This window comes from Eumetopias jubatus, unplaced genomic scaffold, assembly GCF_037043125.1.
Source record: "Eumetopias jubatus isolate StellerSeaLion01/CBP00866 unplaced genomic scaffold, mEumJub1_p1.0 scaffold_16, whole genome shotgun sequence".
Taxonomy (NCBI): domain Eukaryota; kingdom Metazoa; phylum Chordata; class Mammalia; order Carnivora; family Otariidae; genus Eumetopias; species Eumetopias jubatus.
The window spans coordinates 80,351,812-80,368,013 of record NW_028274822.1 but is presented as its reverse complement, the minus strand read 5'-3'; the positions used below and the strand labels follow the sequence as shown (position 1 = coordinate 80,368,013).

The 16,202-nt window shown below is 45.5% G+C and overlaps 1 protein-coding gene across 1 annotated transcript in view; it reads left to right on the top strand.

The window, feature by feature from the left end:
- The window catches only part of FBXW8 (F-box and WD repeat domain containing 8), a 121,105-nt gene that overhangs the window by 86,899 nt on the left and 18,004 nt on the right, over positions 1–16,202 (top strand). The window lies entirely within an intron of this gene.

Below are 16,202 nucleotides of genomic sequence, written 5' to 3'. Positions count from 1 at the left end.
TACTCAACATTTTTGTTCAGTAATATACCTTGGAGAGCATTCCATGTCAGTACATAGGATTCCAGTATATGCTTCCGACCCACGGTCTGTTTATCCAGCCCCCTCACTGGTGGGCATTTCAGTAGTTTTCGCTGTTTGGGCTATTACAAACCACGCTACAATGTGTATTGCAACTTCTGAAAGTCCTTGTGTAGTAGATCTCTAGGATAAATTCCAAGCAGTTATGTTGCTTGGTCAGAGGGTATGTGCACTTAAGATGGTGATGGACATTGCCAAATTGCCCTCTAAAAGGGTTGTAGCAAAATTTCTCACCAGTAGTGCAGAAAAGTGCCTTCTGATCATCTTTGAGTCAGAATTAAGGAGACAAGTTTTCAACTGAAATTCCTTCCATGATGACTAAATTTTATCACTACCTAGCATTTTATTATCCTGACTCTAGGCCAAGGACTTAGTCTTAAAGCTGATTTATCTCTTTCTCTGCCAGTGAAATCAGGGGAGAAAGGGATCAAGTTTTGTTTTGTTCTTTCTCCAATTTGCCTGCTCTTGACCCTGCTGGCAGTGGGTATAGTCCTTGGGAAGGAGCTTCCCTGAGCCAGCAGCTCCTCTGATGACGCTTCTCCTTCTGGAAGGAGGCCTTCTTCCACAGAGCAGCGTTACGACCTGGAGAAGAGCCAGGCTATGGATGCATACAGCCCGAGTTTCAGGCCCAACTCAGCAGTAACCTACCTCCCTGCGTGACCTTAAGCAGGTTGCTTAACCCTTCTGTGCCTCAGTTTTCTCATTGGCAAAAGGGAGTTCCGAATAGTACCTACTTCATAAAATTGTAGGGTTCGATGAAAACTTGTCTGTAAAGCTTGTAGGCATAGTGCCTAGCACGTGAGTGTTACCATCATGGCGCTTCCTGTTTATTTCCTCCACTCATAGTTTAAGCCTGGCCTCTGGCTGTGATTTTTACATCTTGTTTCCCCTGTGTATAGTCCCCTCTAAGATCAAATCTCATTCACCGAGGTGTTCACTCGTTTTGCAACTTAGTAAATGTGCAAAGAATTGAAGCATCCCGGATTGCAGTGACTTACTCTTCATTCGGGAAGATGCATAAAGCAGTCAAAAATACATGTGGCTTTTTGCAACCTCACTGTGACAATGGACTCCCTTTGTGCTCTTGTTGGCCTGTTTTGTGGAAGCACATTCAGCACAGCTTAGCTGGAAAGATAGACTTAAGATGATTTAACTCCTGTGTTGTGCCTTCCTGGGTGGTGGGGGAGGGGAGAGCCGTTGGTTTCCTAAGGCAGTTTCCTTTCTTGGGCTTTGAGAAAACCTTTTCTGGTTCCCGGTGAGCTCATTTGTTGAGAGAAGAGAGACTGTTTTGCTATCTAAGTTTTCATCCATCGTACTTTCATGTTTTGATTATCTCCTTCATGTCTCAAGTTCTCAGTGTAGTGAGGTGATAGTTATGTTTAGCGCTAGCCTGGCTTAAATTTGTCCTATTTTAATAAATTTTTCATAGGCAGGCCCTCTTTCTCTTTGACTTACCTGAGTGGATGTATTTGAGAAACCAGTAAAGGGATAGTTCAGCACAAAGTTAGACTGGGTGCATCCTTTGGATATTGACTCAAGGAAGTGCCGTTTTGGATGTCTTAGGTTTTCCAACCCAATTAAAAGCACTAATTAGGGGCACCTGCGTGGCTCAGTTGAGCATCTGCCTTTGGCTTGGGTCATGATCCCAGGGATCAGCCCCATATCAGGCTTCCTGCTCAGCGGGGAGCCTGCTTCTCCTCCTCCTCCCCGCGTGTGTGCTCTCTCGCTTTCTCTCACTCTCTCTTGCTATCTCTGTCACTATCTCTGTCTCTCTCTCAAATAAATCTAAAAAATAAAATAAAAGCACTAATTATTAGAACCAGCTGATTAACCCACTAATTTTATGAAAATTCACTTTTAAAAGTTTATAGTCCCTCAAATAAGTCATTACCTGGCAATTTTCATTGGTGTTTTAGAATGAAGAGTGGAAGTTAATTTGCTACAAGAATGTGTTTCATGATCTCTTTGAATCTGATGGTACCATTAGTCATCCAAATATTTTGTGAGTGCAACTCCAAACCCTCCAATAGTTGTGCGGGTGGATAGCTGGTGGTTGTTAGTAGTGCGGTAATAACTTTGCATTGAGATGTTTCTCCAACATGAATGCCACCCACTGGCACGTGAGGGAGGCCAAGCTATGTCTGTGAAACTTTCCTCAGTTTTGAGGAGGCAGCACTTTCCATCTGATTGTGTTCAATGGATTCTCTGCTTGTTTGAGAAAAACCTGCATTTTTAGGAAATGTAATTGTCCCGTAACATTTCTGGGTGAATTAAGCCATGCCGTGGGTGGCTGTAAGATTTTAGTATCATCCTGCTGTCCTATAACGTAATATTATAATTCCCAAACAGTCTCATGTGTGGTGCTCAGCGTCATTGTGCTGGTGAATACCACGTTTTGGCTCTATCTGCCTTGGCCCGGCAGCACGTGGCCCAACATGTTTTATTAGGTTAGTCTGAGACTGTTAGCAGGAGAGTCTGCCTGCAGCTGTATCCACGCGGGGGTTTGTGTCTGTGCCTCTGGCCTGTGTATTTAGGACTCAGATGAAGGCTTCATGAGAACAGAGTTTGGTTTCAATCTTCATTTGTATTGATACAGAACTGAGGTTTAGTTATAATCCATTACTGACTAACTGTGATCAAAGCAGATAGTGAAGTCCAAATGTTGATACAGAATTTGAGTCAGCGACCAGAGTTTCCCCAACCTGTGGAAGTATCCCAGCGGTGTTATTTGTGTTCAGTTGGAGACTATCCTTGCACCATATGACGATCACATTAGCATTTTATAGGCACCACAGCTATGTGAGCATCAGGTAATGATGGTTTCAGATCCATCCGTTCAGACATCTAGCTAGCCAGCCGGACGCACGTTGGGTGCAGAGTTACAGAACACCAGTTGCGTTCCTGGCATTGGACTGTTAACAGCAGCATTCCACACAGGCTTCAGCAAATTGGCACTTCTAGAACCTAGCCCTGTTAATACACATAGTCTCCTAAGGAATTGAAACCAAGGAACATAGCACAAATGTATTTAATCTCAGGGCACGTGGGTGGTTCAGTTGGTTGAGCATCCGACTCTTGATTTCCGCTCAGGTCATGAACTCAGGGTTGTGAGATCAAGCCCCGCATCAGGCTCCGTGCTGGGCATGGAGCCTGCTTATGATTTTCTTTCTCCCGGCCTCTCTGCCCCTCCCCTGCCTCACATGTGGACGCATGCTTTCTCTCAATCTCTCTCTCTCTCTCTCTCTCTCTTTCTTTCTCTCTCTCAAAAAAGAAAAGAAATGTATTTAGTCTTAAGAAAAGGCTTGTAAATACAGCTGGTGGTTCAGCTGTTTCCAGCTCAGGAAGGATCAAAGAGAAAGCTCTGGTACCTCTTGATTTGCCTGTATGCAGGGATCCCGACTTACAGGCTCCAGAGTGTTAATATTGCCTTCTTGGGCTCTTGGCTTCAGTGGCATAAATAACCTGAAGGGTGGCCATTGCTAAGTGGCATGTGATGGTGAGGGAAAGCAAATGTAATTGCAATTACTCTGGTCTCCATTGTGCTGCAGTGCAGAAATCCACGTCAGCTCTGTTACCAACCCTCTAAAATGTGTTTTTATGTCTCACATTTCCTGAATCTGTCAAAAACACTTCATCCATGAAAATGGTATTTATGATACCGTATTATCTTTATTAATTCTTTTGCTGCTTGAATTAAATTTTGCTCTCAGAGGTAGAGGGTTAGAAGATAGAATTGCCTCATTTAAGAGCATTATGTTGATGATGAGTCTCATGCCTCATAAAGGAAAGAGAGAGACCCACTTAGGGCTGTTAGCATCATTCTATGTATTTGGACATATTTCCTAATTTAGTTCTGAAGTACTTGGCATTCGGTGGCAGATCGTATTAAGCAGCACGCGGCATGCATCCTAATCAGGGGGATGTGAGTGAAGTAATCCAGAAGGCTGGAATGTGTTTGACAAGGACACTTGCTTGGCGCTGCTGCCTCAGCTTACATCACGCTGGACAATAATTGGTAATGTCTCCTATGATAATCATTCCCTAAATATGAACGTGAAAGGACTCTGGATTGGCGGCTTGCGCTCGTCACGAGTTGAAATATCAGTCAGAGAGAGCCTTTGGAATCAGAAACGCAGCACCTGTGAGTTTGGGCCCCGCTCTCCCATACCTACACTAGAATATGAAATCCATCTTTTGCTCAAGGTTCTATTCCAGAGAACAAAAACCTGGTATTTTACAAGCAGGATGACTAATTTAGAATTGAAAGTTCACAAAGTAAATGGCTAATTTCCTCTTCACTCTCATCTTAAAACCTTTAAAATTTTTTATATATACTTTGTTCTTGGAGAAATTTAGGAAAATAGCTCTTGGAGACCAATTTTCTTGGGTTTCTTGGGATGTGGACTACCAAAAAGATCCATTTTTGCTGTTGAGATTGCTGCCATTGTTAGTGACTCTATTGAACACATGCTGTATGCTAGACTTCTTTTTTTTAAGATTTATTTATTTGAGTGAGAGCGCGCACATACACGTGCAAGTTGGGGCAGAGGCAGAGGGAGAGGGAGAAAATCTCAAGCAGACCCCCGGCTGAGCACAGAACCCGATGCAGGGCTTGATCTCTTGACCTTGACATCATGACCTGAGCCAGAAACAAGAATTGGACCAGTAACTGACTGAGCCCCCCAGATGCCCCCGTGTGCTAGATTTCTGATTGGAACTGGAAACAAAGATGAATCAAACATGACCTCTGCGTGGGGCTTGCTGTCTTCTGGGCCTTACCAGGAACTTAGCAACACAAAAGTGGTTTTCTCCCCATCAAGATGGACCTCAGGCCCTATGGTGGCCTTCTTACTGAAGTTGCTGAATTTCAGAGCAATGAAAAGTTATACAGATAAATAGATGATGATGGAACATTCAAATGCTTTTCATACATGTTTTAGCCCTGAAATGGTATCAGGAGGTGAGATAATGGTTCTGTATTGTTAATGAATAATAATAATTTCTCACGTGTTGTAAAAGCCCTGAAGGCACCTCCATGGCTCTAGGGTTTCTCAGGGCAGAGCATGGAACCTCTGACTTTAGAGACTTTTTGGGACCCCCACCACCTCTGATAACCTGTGCGGTCATGGTGGGTGACTCCGCAAAAAGCATTTCTTGGAATAATGCTGCTGCTTATGGAAGCTAAGAGGGCTGCAGGGTCTCTAGTGGTCCTGAACCACTCCTGAGAGGCTGTGATGAAGCCAGAGGAAGGAAATAGAGGGGAGAGTGTTTTCAGCTCCAGTCCAGTAGTGGGAGAACCACTGGGGACTCAGCAAGGTTCTGGAGTCAGATAAACCTTAGATGGGTCACTTGCATGCCTCAGCCTCCCCGTTTGGAAAGGGAGAAGACCTGGGAAAGGCAGGTAGTGTGCTTTGCATGGGGCTGGTGCTCAGCACTTGCAGGTTCCTCTTTCACCTCCGCATCCCCTAGCTTTAGATCAGTTGGAGTTTATCAGGAAAGCCTGGGCAGGGGGCAAGCCCAGGCAGAGGCAGCAGGCCTGGAGGGGAGGAAGTTTGGGGGGGCGCGGGGGAGCAGCATGGGGGTGATGCGGGCTGGAACACAGGGACTAGTGCGGGCAGGGCTAAAGCCATGCTTGCAGTGATAGCAATCTGTGGTGCTTCACGAGATTCATTTTCCTGAGAATTGTTTTGGAAGAATACATTTAGAATAGACAAGGGATGGATCAATTTAGCTGCTTGCAGAACTAATGGAGTAAGTTAATGTGAATGCTGAGTCACTTTGTGTCAAAGCCTCTGACACACGAAGCCTTATTGGAGAGGGCTGGCACTGTGTCTTAAACATCTTTTTTTTAAATTTATTTATTTGACAGAGAGACACAGCGAGAGCAGGAACACAAGCAGGGGGAGTGGGAGAGGGAGAAGCAGGCTTCCTGCCAAGCAGGGAGCCCGATGTGGGACTCGATCCCAGGACCCTGGGATCATGACCTGAGCCGAAGGCAGACGCTTAACGACTGAGCCACCCAGGCGCCCTGTCTTAAACATCTTTTGTCTTCACTCACATTTGCATGATTTTTGTATACCAATGACATTTGTGTCATTTTCCAATTATTAAAAAACATGGACCAGTATTCTTGAAGCTCTGAGCTAGATTACAAGATGATTACACTGAAGTATGTGATGATCATTGCCTTTCTTCTCTTTTGCCTCTTGAATTAGCTTAGAATTTTATTTAGGGCCCATTTCTTCCCCCTCTCTTTTTTTAATCGAAGTATAGCTGACATACAATGTTATATTAGTTTCAGGTGTATAACCTAGTGCTTTGACTGTTCTACACATTGTGCTATGCCCACCATGGTAAGTGTAGTCACCATCTGTCACCATAAAATGTTATTACAGTATTACTAACTATATTCCCTGTGCTGTACTTTTCATTCCCATGACTTATTTATAACTGGAAGTTTGTATCTCTTAATCCCCTTCACCTATCCAAAGAAGATCTACGGATGGCCTGTTAATAGGGGCTAATTTTTCTAATGGCTTTTTTGATTATTTATGTGGAATTTCCATCCTGGTTTACCATTCCACACCCATGGAAGAGTGTGAACTTGGAGTTGACCTTTGTGTTTGTTTCACCTCACAAATAGGTATGGCTTTGGTGAGTCTTGGAGTCAGTATGGCCCAAGCAGCAACTAGGTTTTGTTAGGGTTAAAAATTAGCTTGCTTTGGGGCACCTGGGTGGCTCAGTTGTTAAGCGTCTAGCTCAGGTCATGATCCCAGGGTCCTGGGGTCGGGCTCCCTGCTTAGGGGGAAGCCTGTTTCTCCCTCTCCCACTCCCCCTGCTTGTATTCCCTTTCTTGCTGTGTCTCTGTCAAATAAATAAAAATCTAAAAAAAAAAAAAAAAAAAAAACTTGCTTTTCAATTGATAAAGATCAATTGAACATTCCAGGGGAATGTTTGTCTTTGCTCTAGAAGTAAAAACAGTAACACTATAGAATCGGAGGCATGCTCTGGTATATAGATGTCCAGACCTTTGAAACACATGGGTAGTTTGGCAGAGAGCAGGAGAAAGAAAGCACACAGAAAATGACCTGTGTGAGTGAAATTTTAGGATATTTAAGACATTTTATTGTTTTCAAATACACATAGCAGCTTAGACTAACAAAATATAAGTTAGAGAACTTTGCTTTTTATTCAATACATAGATGGAATATGATTTATTCATTTACTCAGCACTCCAGTTTCAATGAGGCATCACGTTAGAGTGGGTTAATAATTATAAATTATTGAGTTGCTTATGAGTCCTAATGGATGCAAAGTTACACTTTTAAGCATTCTCTCTGCGTGTTATTAATTTGCACGGTAAAGGAAAACTCCAGCTCAGTCCAAGTTTGAGCGATCATATTCCAAATTAAGGAATTTGAGATGAGTAATGAGGTTTACAGTGAGGCCAGGAATCCAACAGAGTGCCCCTCACCAAATGTCCAGGGTCGCTAGAACCCAGGAATAGGTTAGGTTACATGACAAAGGGGAATGAAGGTGGGAGAAGGAAGTAAGGTTGCCCAATTCCCTGACCTTAAAATAGGGAGATTGTCCTGGATTATCTGGGTGAGCCCCGTGTAATCGCAAGGGTCCTTAAAAGTAGAAGAGGGAGGGAGGAGGGAAGGCCAGGGTGGTGTCATGTGAGAAGGTCCTGACTCCCTGTTGATGGCTGGGAGATGGAGGGAAGGGGTCCAAGAGCCGGGGAATGCAGGCAGCTTCTAAAAACTGGAAAAGGCAAGGAAACGGATTCTTCCCTTGTCTTCAGCTGAGAACATAGCTGACACCTGGCTGTTAGCCAGTGAGACCCACAGTCTCACGATTTGTTTCAAAACAAAAACAAAAACAAAATAAACAAAAGGAGGCCAGGAACTGTCTGAACTGTGGGGCATGCAGAAAGCAGCTCTGCTGGGACCTGGGCCCCAGCCTCTGCTCACCTCTCCTGCCCCAGAAACATCCATTGATGGAGGACCAACTGACTGGACCTGGACCAAATTCAATACCCAGACCCTTTGGATCTTTCTAGGTTAGGCCATCTGGTTCAGGCTCCATCTACTCCCCTGGGTGGCCTCATTGCACTACGGTGTTTCCTTGGGGTGTGAACTCTTACGTTCACAAAAATGAAATGAAAGTAATTGCTCCCCAGTACCCCCTCCCTCACTGGTCCCTGCTCTTTCCCCACCTCTGTACTCTTACCTCCTCAGGGTCCCATCGGGCTTTACCAGAGCAGTGTATACATGCTGAGGACTGTGGGTAAGGCCCTGGTGCCGGCCGTCAGCCTGGCCCTCAAGACCTGTAGGAGTCAAGGTCCTGCTCTCCAGCCCACACCTCCAGAATGAGTCCCTTGCTCCAGCCAGGCTGACAAGGTCCACAGCATGACATGTCTGTTACTGACTAGCGGAAGCATTCCCTCTTTCCCTCCTGTCTCTCCATGTCCTCTCAGGAAAGGTCTGTCCAGAGTCCCACTTATCAGAAGAAGCCTCACGGACACTCTGGCTCTCAGTGAATACCCTTCTTCTCTGACTTGGGTGGTACATGGTCTAAATCTCACCTTTTGGTACTGTTACTGCCCAGCATTCTTCTTAACTAGATTAGCATTAACTGGGAGGCAGGAAGTGAGCATTTATAGCTGAGTCATACGTCTGTCATGGTGGAGACTCATTTTGGCTTGGGAGGCAGTATAGATGTAGTATGGGGTTCTCAAATGCCAGGGGACATAGAAATATGTGGATCTCTGGACCCTAGCCCCAAGGCTTCTGAGTCAGGGGGTCTGGGGTGGAGCCTGAGAATCTGCACGTCTGGCAGGTGCTGTGATGCTCCTCGTCCTGGGGCCACACCTCACCGTGGGGTGAGGTTTAAAGAGCAGGGGCTTGGAGGCCCACCGCCCGGTTTGAATCCTGGTTCTAGAACCTCATCACTGTGTAAGTGCTCCACACCTCTGTCTCCTCATGTGTACAGCGAGTAAAATCATGGGACTGGGGGAAGCAGGTGAGAGACTGCATCATGGTGGTCTTTTGCACCTAAGAGAACACTATACACGTTAGCCATTATTAAGAACCATTTTTCTTGGAAACCAGAAACGCATTGTGATATGGTGACAGACACTGACGTGGGGATGGGACTGGCTGGGCTCTGCCTGCTGTGTCCTTGGCCACTCTTGCCACCTATGTAATTGGGGCAAGCTTTTAGGCCTCTGCGTCTTCGTGCATGAAATGTAGGCACTAGTATTTGTCTTCCACTTGGTGGTTGTGAGAATCGCATGGACTATTCTGAAAGGATTTATGTGAAGGAATATCAGGATTATTATTAACAGGTATTATTTATAGTATTCTTTATGTGCAAAGCCCTTCTGAGCTCGTGTGTGTGTGTGTGTGTGTGTGTACAGTCCTGAACCACAGCTGTAGTGTGGACCATCTGCCCGACACCAAAGGCCCTGACTGTTGATCGCATTTGTTCCCTCTCCCCCATCAGCTGTCCTGTGTGTCCGGGGTCTGATTTTAGCCGCACTCTGCCTGTCTGCCCTCCTCTAAGCCTTTGTCCAGTCTAACCTGGGGGCAAACTTGAAGTCACCACCCTAGTCAAATGGGAACCGAGAGCCCAGCCAGTGTGACAGCCTGCACGTCAGGTCCGACGTTAAGTCTGTGGGTTGTAGATACCATCACATAGTCTGCAGCCTCCATTTGCCTCCCTGTATGAGAGCGATGGAATGACTTTCTCATGGGGGCTGTGAGCAGTTACCTGTGGGTACTCTTTGGGAAGCACTTGGAAACTGCCTGTGTTCTTTGGTACCATGAGGCGTGCTGGGAGCCTAACAGGAGGGTGAGAGGATTTTCAGCTTTCAGTGATACGTTTGCAGAATAGGTATAATCATTTCATTGGGCTGAACGCTCTGAGAAGGAACATTTCCTATTGGTTTTACGTACCCCCTTCACCAGTTCTTTGTGGTCGCATCTCTGTTCCTTATTCTAGCACTAGGACATTGTCTAGAGAGAGCCCTGCAGCAAAGCAGAGAGCCCTATTCAGCTCACTCCACAGAGCAGACCTGCCTGTCTTTATTATTTCCAGCATCTATGGATGTAGGGTTGAGGGAGCAGGAGAGAGATTAGGATTACGTCTGCCTGCATTTTCACCCGAGCGTACTCTTGCTCTCTGGGTTCTTTTCAGGTTTAGGTCACAATAGGTGTTGGTTTGGCCTCGCTCTGGTCCTTTGTAGACATCTGCCCACACCACAAAGCCCCCACGTTTGGCACAGACCGCGGTGATTGGCAGTGCCTTCCCAGGCAGAGTCCAGTCCTGGAACAGCGGGGGTTGCAGGTGCATTGGCACGTGGTGGTGGGGAGCGCACGCGGGCCTTGCCTACCCAGCGCCTGGCGACACTCGGCAACACCGTCCCATCCCTGAAATATCTTGGCCTTGTGGGCTTGTCACTCCAATTAAAACTTGAACATGAAAGCAGCCCAGGCTGCTGCTCCCATTGTGCTGCCTCTGAGTGTGGCCTGTGCCAGCAGCATGACATGGAGACCGTGGAGGGGGTGCTGCTCCTCAGGGGTCCGTGCTCGGGCCAGGGGTCCACTCCTTCAAGCCTCGCACCGTGCTGCTTTGCTGCTAAGTGCACCTGGGAGGCAAGTTTCTGTTTGCCAACAGAAAGTCACCTTTGGGATGGCGGGGACAGTCATTGTGCACATGTTCACAGGTTTGCCGTGTTACCAAGCCTCCCGCTCTGACTTCTCTCTGGCCGGGACTTACAAAATAGTCTCTCTGGCTGATTGTCAAAAATTACATCATATCGGAGTAAACTGCTTTTAAATCAGCCATCCATTATTCATGTATATTAACTGCTTTTTTATTTTTTTATTGGCTGTTTTGTGTATGATTTACTCTTTTCTCACTAGGCGCCCCCCTTCCTCCCCAATTGTCTGTCTTTCTCATCGTTTTTTTAAATCTTAGCTCATCTGTGAATTTATAGAGGCTGTTCACTTAGCTTTGTATGCGAACATGAATATGCAGACCCTGCATTTTTTGTAGTGAAATTTTTAACCACATTTTTGCGGGTCATATTTATGTTGGGTCAGAAGAGCAACTTGGGTCATTTATGTGAGTAAATTCTACCCCAAAGCCTGAGAAGTCTTTTTCTTCTGTGTCTTTTTTTTTTTTTTTAATGGGCATTACTAGTCTTGCACTTCCAGATCTGTACTGAATGAAACTGTACCTCCCACTTCTGAAACAGCTAAATATGTTGCCACGAGTGCAAAAGCAAATGGACTTAATGTGTTCATTTGTACGCGTGAAGCAGATCTCTACTGTAGGCCGGTGTGCCGTGGGCCTGTGATTGACAGATACAGGCAGAAATGTGTAGCACTTACTCATTCTTTCATCAAATACATATTGAGTCCCTCCTTTGTGCCAAACGCAGCACAGGTCTCCAGGAAATATCTGTCCACTGCAGACCATAGTGCTGGAGGGTCCCCTGGGCATCTGGCATCTTTGTGGTCGTGGTGCATTGCCCTGATTCATGGCACTCGTCTGTTTGGAAGAAGGACTGGACGCGGTCTGTTCTACTTATGTAACCCCAAATCAGCATTGCTGTTGTAGATAGTCAGTATTTGCATACTTTTAAGCACATTTACCTGAATCTTGGCTCACTGTTCCTTCCAGCATCTCAGGCTTTTTTTTCTGGACTGATTTTCCATCTTCCAAAAGTATACTCTTTACAAGTTCCTTTAGTTGAGGGTCTCTTAGGCACAGGACTTCTCTGTGTTTTTATCCCAGAAACCTATTTCACCTCAGTCTGAGGTAGTTTTGCTGGTCCTTTCTAACTGTAGGCTGACAGTTCTTTTCTCTCAGCCCTTTGAGGAGATTATTGGTTTTGACTGCACTTCGGCCACCGGGCGCTTGGCTGTCGGTCCAACGGCCTTTGCTCTCAGGACTCTCTCCGCTTCTGTCTGCTTTGAAGACCTTTTCCTTACTTGTGTCTGGTTTCTCTCTGATGTCTGTAAGTGTGCATGTACTTTTATTTTTCCCGTGTGGGATTTCTTGTGCTTCTCTCCTTCCAGTTGTAGAACATTCTGAGCCATTGTCAGTTTCCGTCTCCCTCATCCCGTCTGTTCTTCCGTCTGGAAGTCGGGGTGGATGTGTATTGGACCAGCTTGTTCTCTGTGCTGTCCACTGCTCACTCACACTTCCCACCTCTGCCTCTCCACGTTGTGTTCTGGAATGATGTCTTCAACTCTGTCTTCGGTTCACAGGATTCTCTTGGACTCTAGTTGTTTAACTTATCCGTTGCCTTTTTAATTTCTAGAAATTCCATTGGTTTTGTTTTTCCCGAGGCTGCTTTGCTGCTTTTGATCCCTCACCCTCTTTTATTTCTATAAACATTTTCAGCATACGTTTTTTTGTTTTATTTAATAAATATCTGATATCCTTGGAAGTCTGATTATTCTGTTTGTTTTCTACCTCTCGTTTATGATTTGTTTCTGTATTTAGGATTTTTTTTTATGAGCTCATATTTGGCTGGTCTTGATTTGTAGGTTTCCGAAAGGGTTGTGAGAGGGTCTTCTTGAGAAGACTCTGCCAGGTACCAGGAGACAAGTTACCAACCTGAAAATACTTTAATTACTAGGCATGAGGATTTTTGGCCCTGCAGGTAGTATAAATTCAGAGTCTGAGCCTGGGTGAGGACAGACCCAGAGCCCACATTTTCCATCCTGAGCTGAACCTGAGGCAGACAGGTTTCCAGGTAGGCTCTCTTTGCCAGTGGATTGGCTTTTTCCCCGGTTTGCTTTTTACTGAGTGTGCCTATCCATACAACGGCCCCAGTTGTAGGCAGATATCTCGGTTCTGGTGTTCCATTTGGTGCTGGCTGGAAACTTTGCCTCCTCTTTCCCCAGTTCTAGGCTCCTGACGTTGGTAGACGTCCTCGCAGCAGCCCCTGACATGAGTGCCACTTCCTTTTCTGGTTTTAGCGCCTTCTTCGTTTTTGGCTCCTCAGAATTTCTCAGATTTCCTAGGAGTTAAACAGAATGTCTGAAGAATGTTTAATAGACTGAAACTTATCCAGCATTTTCAGTGTTTGTAAACAGGAGGGTTTTCCACATATTCTCGTCTGCTGTGTTGTCAGGGTAAAACCTTAGCCTGGATACAGTTAGGGTGTTCTAGAATCTGGATATTCTGGAGAGAGATCTATGGAACCTCCTATTTTGAGTAGGATAAAGTGATTCTTTGTATGGGCCAGTAGCAAAATTAGGCATCCCAAAATGGGGGCAGGATGTGTCAAGCAAAAAAAAGGCATCTCTGGGTATTTATTATGAACCAGACTGTGGTGAGCTCTGGGTTTGCCGGATACCATATACCAATCCGTTAATCTCCAAGCACATGCTGGGTCCTTGATCAGTGCTGCGGGAATGAACGATAGGATTTTGGCCCCAAGGAACTTTGAGCCTAAGTCTGAGCAGTGTTTTACAGCACGTGGTGTGGTGCTTGGTCACGGAGCCTTAGGTGGTCTGCCCAAAGCAGTCTCCAGTGTTTGAGCACACAGGTCTGGGAGAAAAGAAGCTGATGTGCAGTTCAAGATGGCCCCTTGGGAACACCAGCTGAAGTGTGTAGCCAGTAAATACCTTCAATACTGACAAGAGGGGATCTTGTCAAATTGAACTCTGCCAAGAGCACAGAGAGAGCACGAAATAAGCTTCATTGGCATGGAAGAGGAGAGAACATGAGTGTTATTTGTTTTACTCTCTAGAATTTGGCTTCTTACCATGACTGTCCCCCTCAGAAGAGCAAAGTATGTGTGGTAGTGATGGGGGTGGCTTCTGAGGGAATCAAGAAAGAAAGTAGGTAGATTTTGTCATCTCCAAGGATTTCAGATATCCTCTCCCACACCATGGGAGTGACTTTTTATCTTTGACTCTCTCAGCCCAGCATCTCCCAACCTTTAGCTCTCTTTGTCACTTCCCACTTTTTAAAATGGTGGCAGACAAGTGATCTTTAAACCACGGTGCTTTTTTATTTTTTATTTGTTTTAATTTATTTTTAAGATTTTATTTATTAGAGTGTGTGCACAAGCAGAGGGAGTGGCAGGCTCCCCGTTGAGCCAGGAGCCCAATGCGGGACTTGATCCCAGTACCCTAGGATCATGACCTGAGCCAAAGGCAGATGCTTAACCGACTGAGCCACCCAGGTGTCCCCCACCGTGCTTTTTTAAATGCCACCATCTTGTAAGGAAGCCTTCTGACCACTCCTCACTCCTTTGGAAAGGCAGTGCTAGGGTCCTGAGGAGGTGAGCCAGTTGCTCAGGTTGCTGGTGTGATGGCTTTGGCAGATAGAGGAGTATGAGGAGGACTTACTGTTTGGGTAAGTTTAAAATCAAAACAGAAATGGAGCTCCTTTCTTCATTCATCAGTACCTGACCAAAAGTCTGGGACTGCAAGGCTCTATAATCTCTTCATAGTGATTTCTGTATGCAACTGGGTCCTGTTTCATTATGAAGGTAATAGCAGTCCCAGATTTAGGAAGCATTTGCAGTGCGATACTCAGTTCTCACTGGGTGGGCGAAGGACCTCACCCCACTGCAGGGACAGTAGCCGTTTCTTAGCTCTTTCCTTTATGCTTTGGTTGGAAAGCCATTCCTGGGCACACTCCATATTCCGGGTCACACCTGGAAGGTACAGGGCCTGCCTGCACCAGGGCATCCCAGCTGTTGGCCCTGGGGCTGCCATCTCCTTCCTGACTGTAACCCTGCCGCCCCTGCCATTACAACACCAGATGCAGGCACATGGCTGTAAGGTGGGTCTCCTCAGAGAGGCAAGTCCCATATATGGAGGAGCAGGACAGCTGGGGGCCGTGCAGCAGCTGGTGAAGAGGTGGACCCTTTCAGCTGGCGGCAGGCTGAGGCTTCTGCATGTCAGCTGCCGTCCCTGGTCATCCCAGTACCTACTGCAAAGAAGATGATTAATAAATATTTGTTGACTTAGCTGTTGAACGAATTACATTATTGGTCTAAAAAAGTAGAAACAACCCAAGTAGCCATCAGTATGAAATTACATATCCATAGAGAAATTCTATGCAGCCATTAAAAAGAACAGGATCTATCTCTAGACACTAATGAGGAAAGGACTCTCATGTTGTTTAGGAAAAACAAATTGTAAAACAATATAATCCCATTCAGAGGAAAAAAAAACGGTTTTATACACACAGAAACAGACAAGGCAGACGTACGTCTAGCCGTATATACACCGACCTGCTAAAGGGGGGTTATTTCTGAGATCTACAGTAGGTTACCACTTCTTGTTATGTCATTCTGTTAGAATTTGTTACAAGGTATATTACGCTTGAAATCAGAAAAAAAATAAGTTGTTCAAGAAAACGATTTCAAAGAAATCTGAACAGCTGCCGAAATTGAAAGTTTGGATTCTAAGACTAGCATTTATGGAAATACTTTAAGGTTTCTAAGAAGAAGAAGAAGAAGAAAAAGAACTTTCTGCTGAAGTTCTTTTTAAACAGTGCTTGTTTCCATCAGGTGCCCTCTCGATAGATCTCTACCTGGAAGCCGAAGAGCAAGGCCATGACCCAGGGTCCTCTGACCGCACACGCATCTCCTGTGGTTCTCTCTGGAAAGTAGATGCCAGTCTTAACCTTGTCACTTGAGATCATTCTTAAAATAAAACTTTGCTCTGTAATCACTTTATGTAGGCTCTTTTGTAGCATACACTTGGTACTTAAAGGGAAAAATCCCCAGCAATATCTATTGATTTGGCGGTCACATTAGTGCAGAACATTTTCTCTGAGATTTTAGCTCTGGATTGTATTTGCCTTCTTTCCAGCATATCCATACACGTCTGAGAGGGAGTCAAGTGGCCATGGGTTGAGACTCACCCAACTAGGGCAATAAAGAGAAAAATTAGTCTAATGCATGGTCTTAACAAGAGGGGGAGTGTGAGCATGAATAATTAATCTCACTCGTCTGTGGCAATCAGATAAAATGAAGTCCCATTTGCTCAACCTTATTAAAAGAGAGAGAGTGCGGGAGGGAGGGAGGGAGAAATGGTAAAGGTCGTTAAGGGACTTTTAACATGGAAAGACCTGCCTCTGAG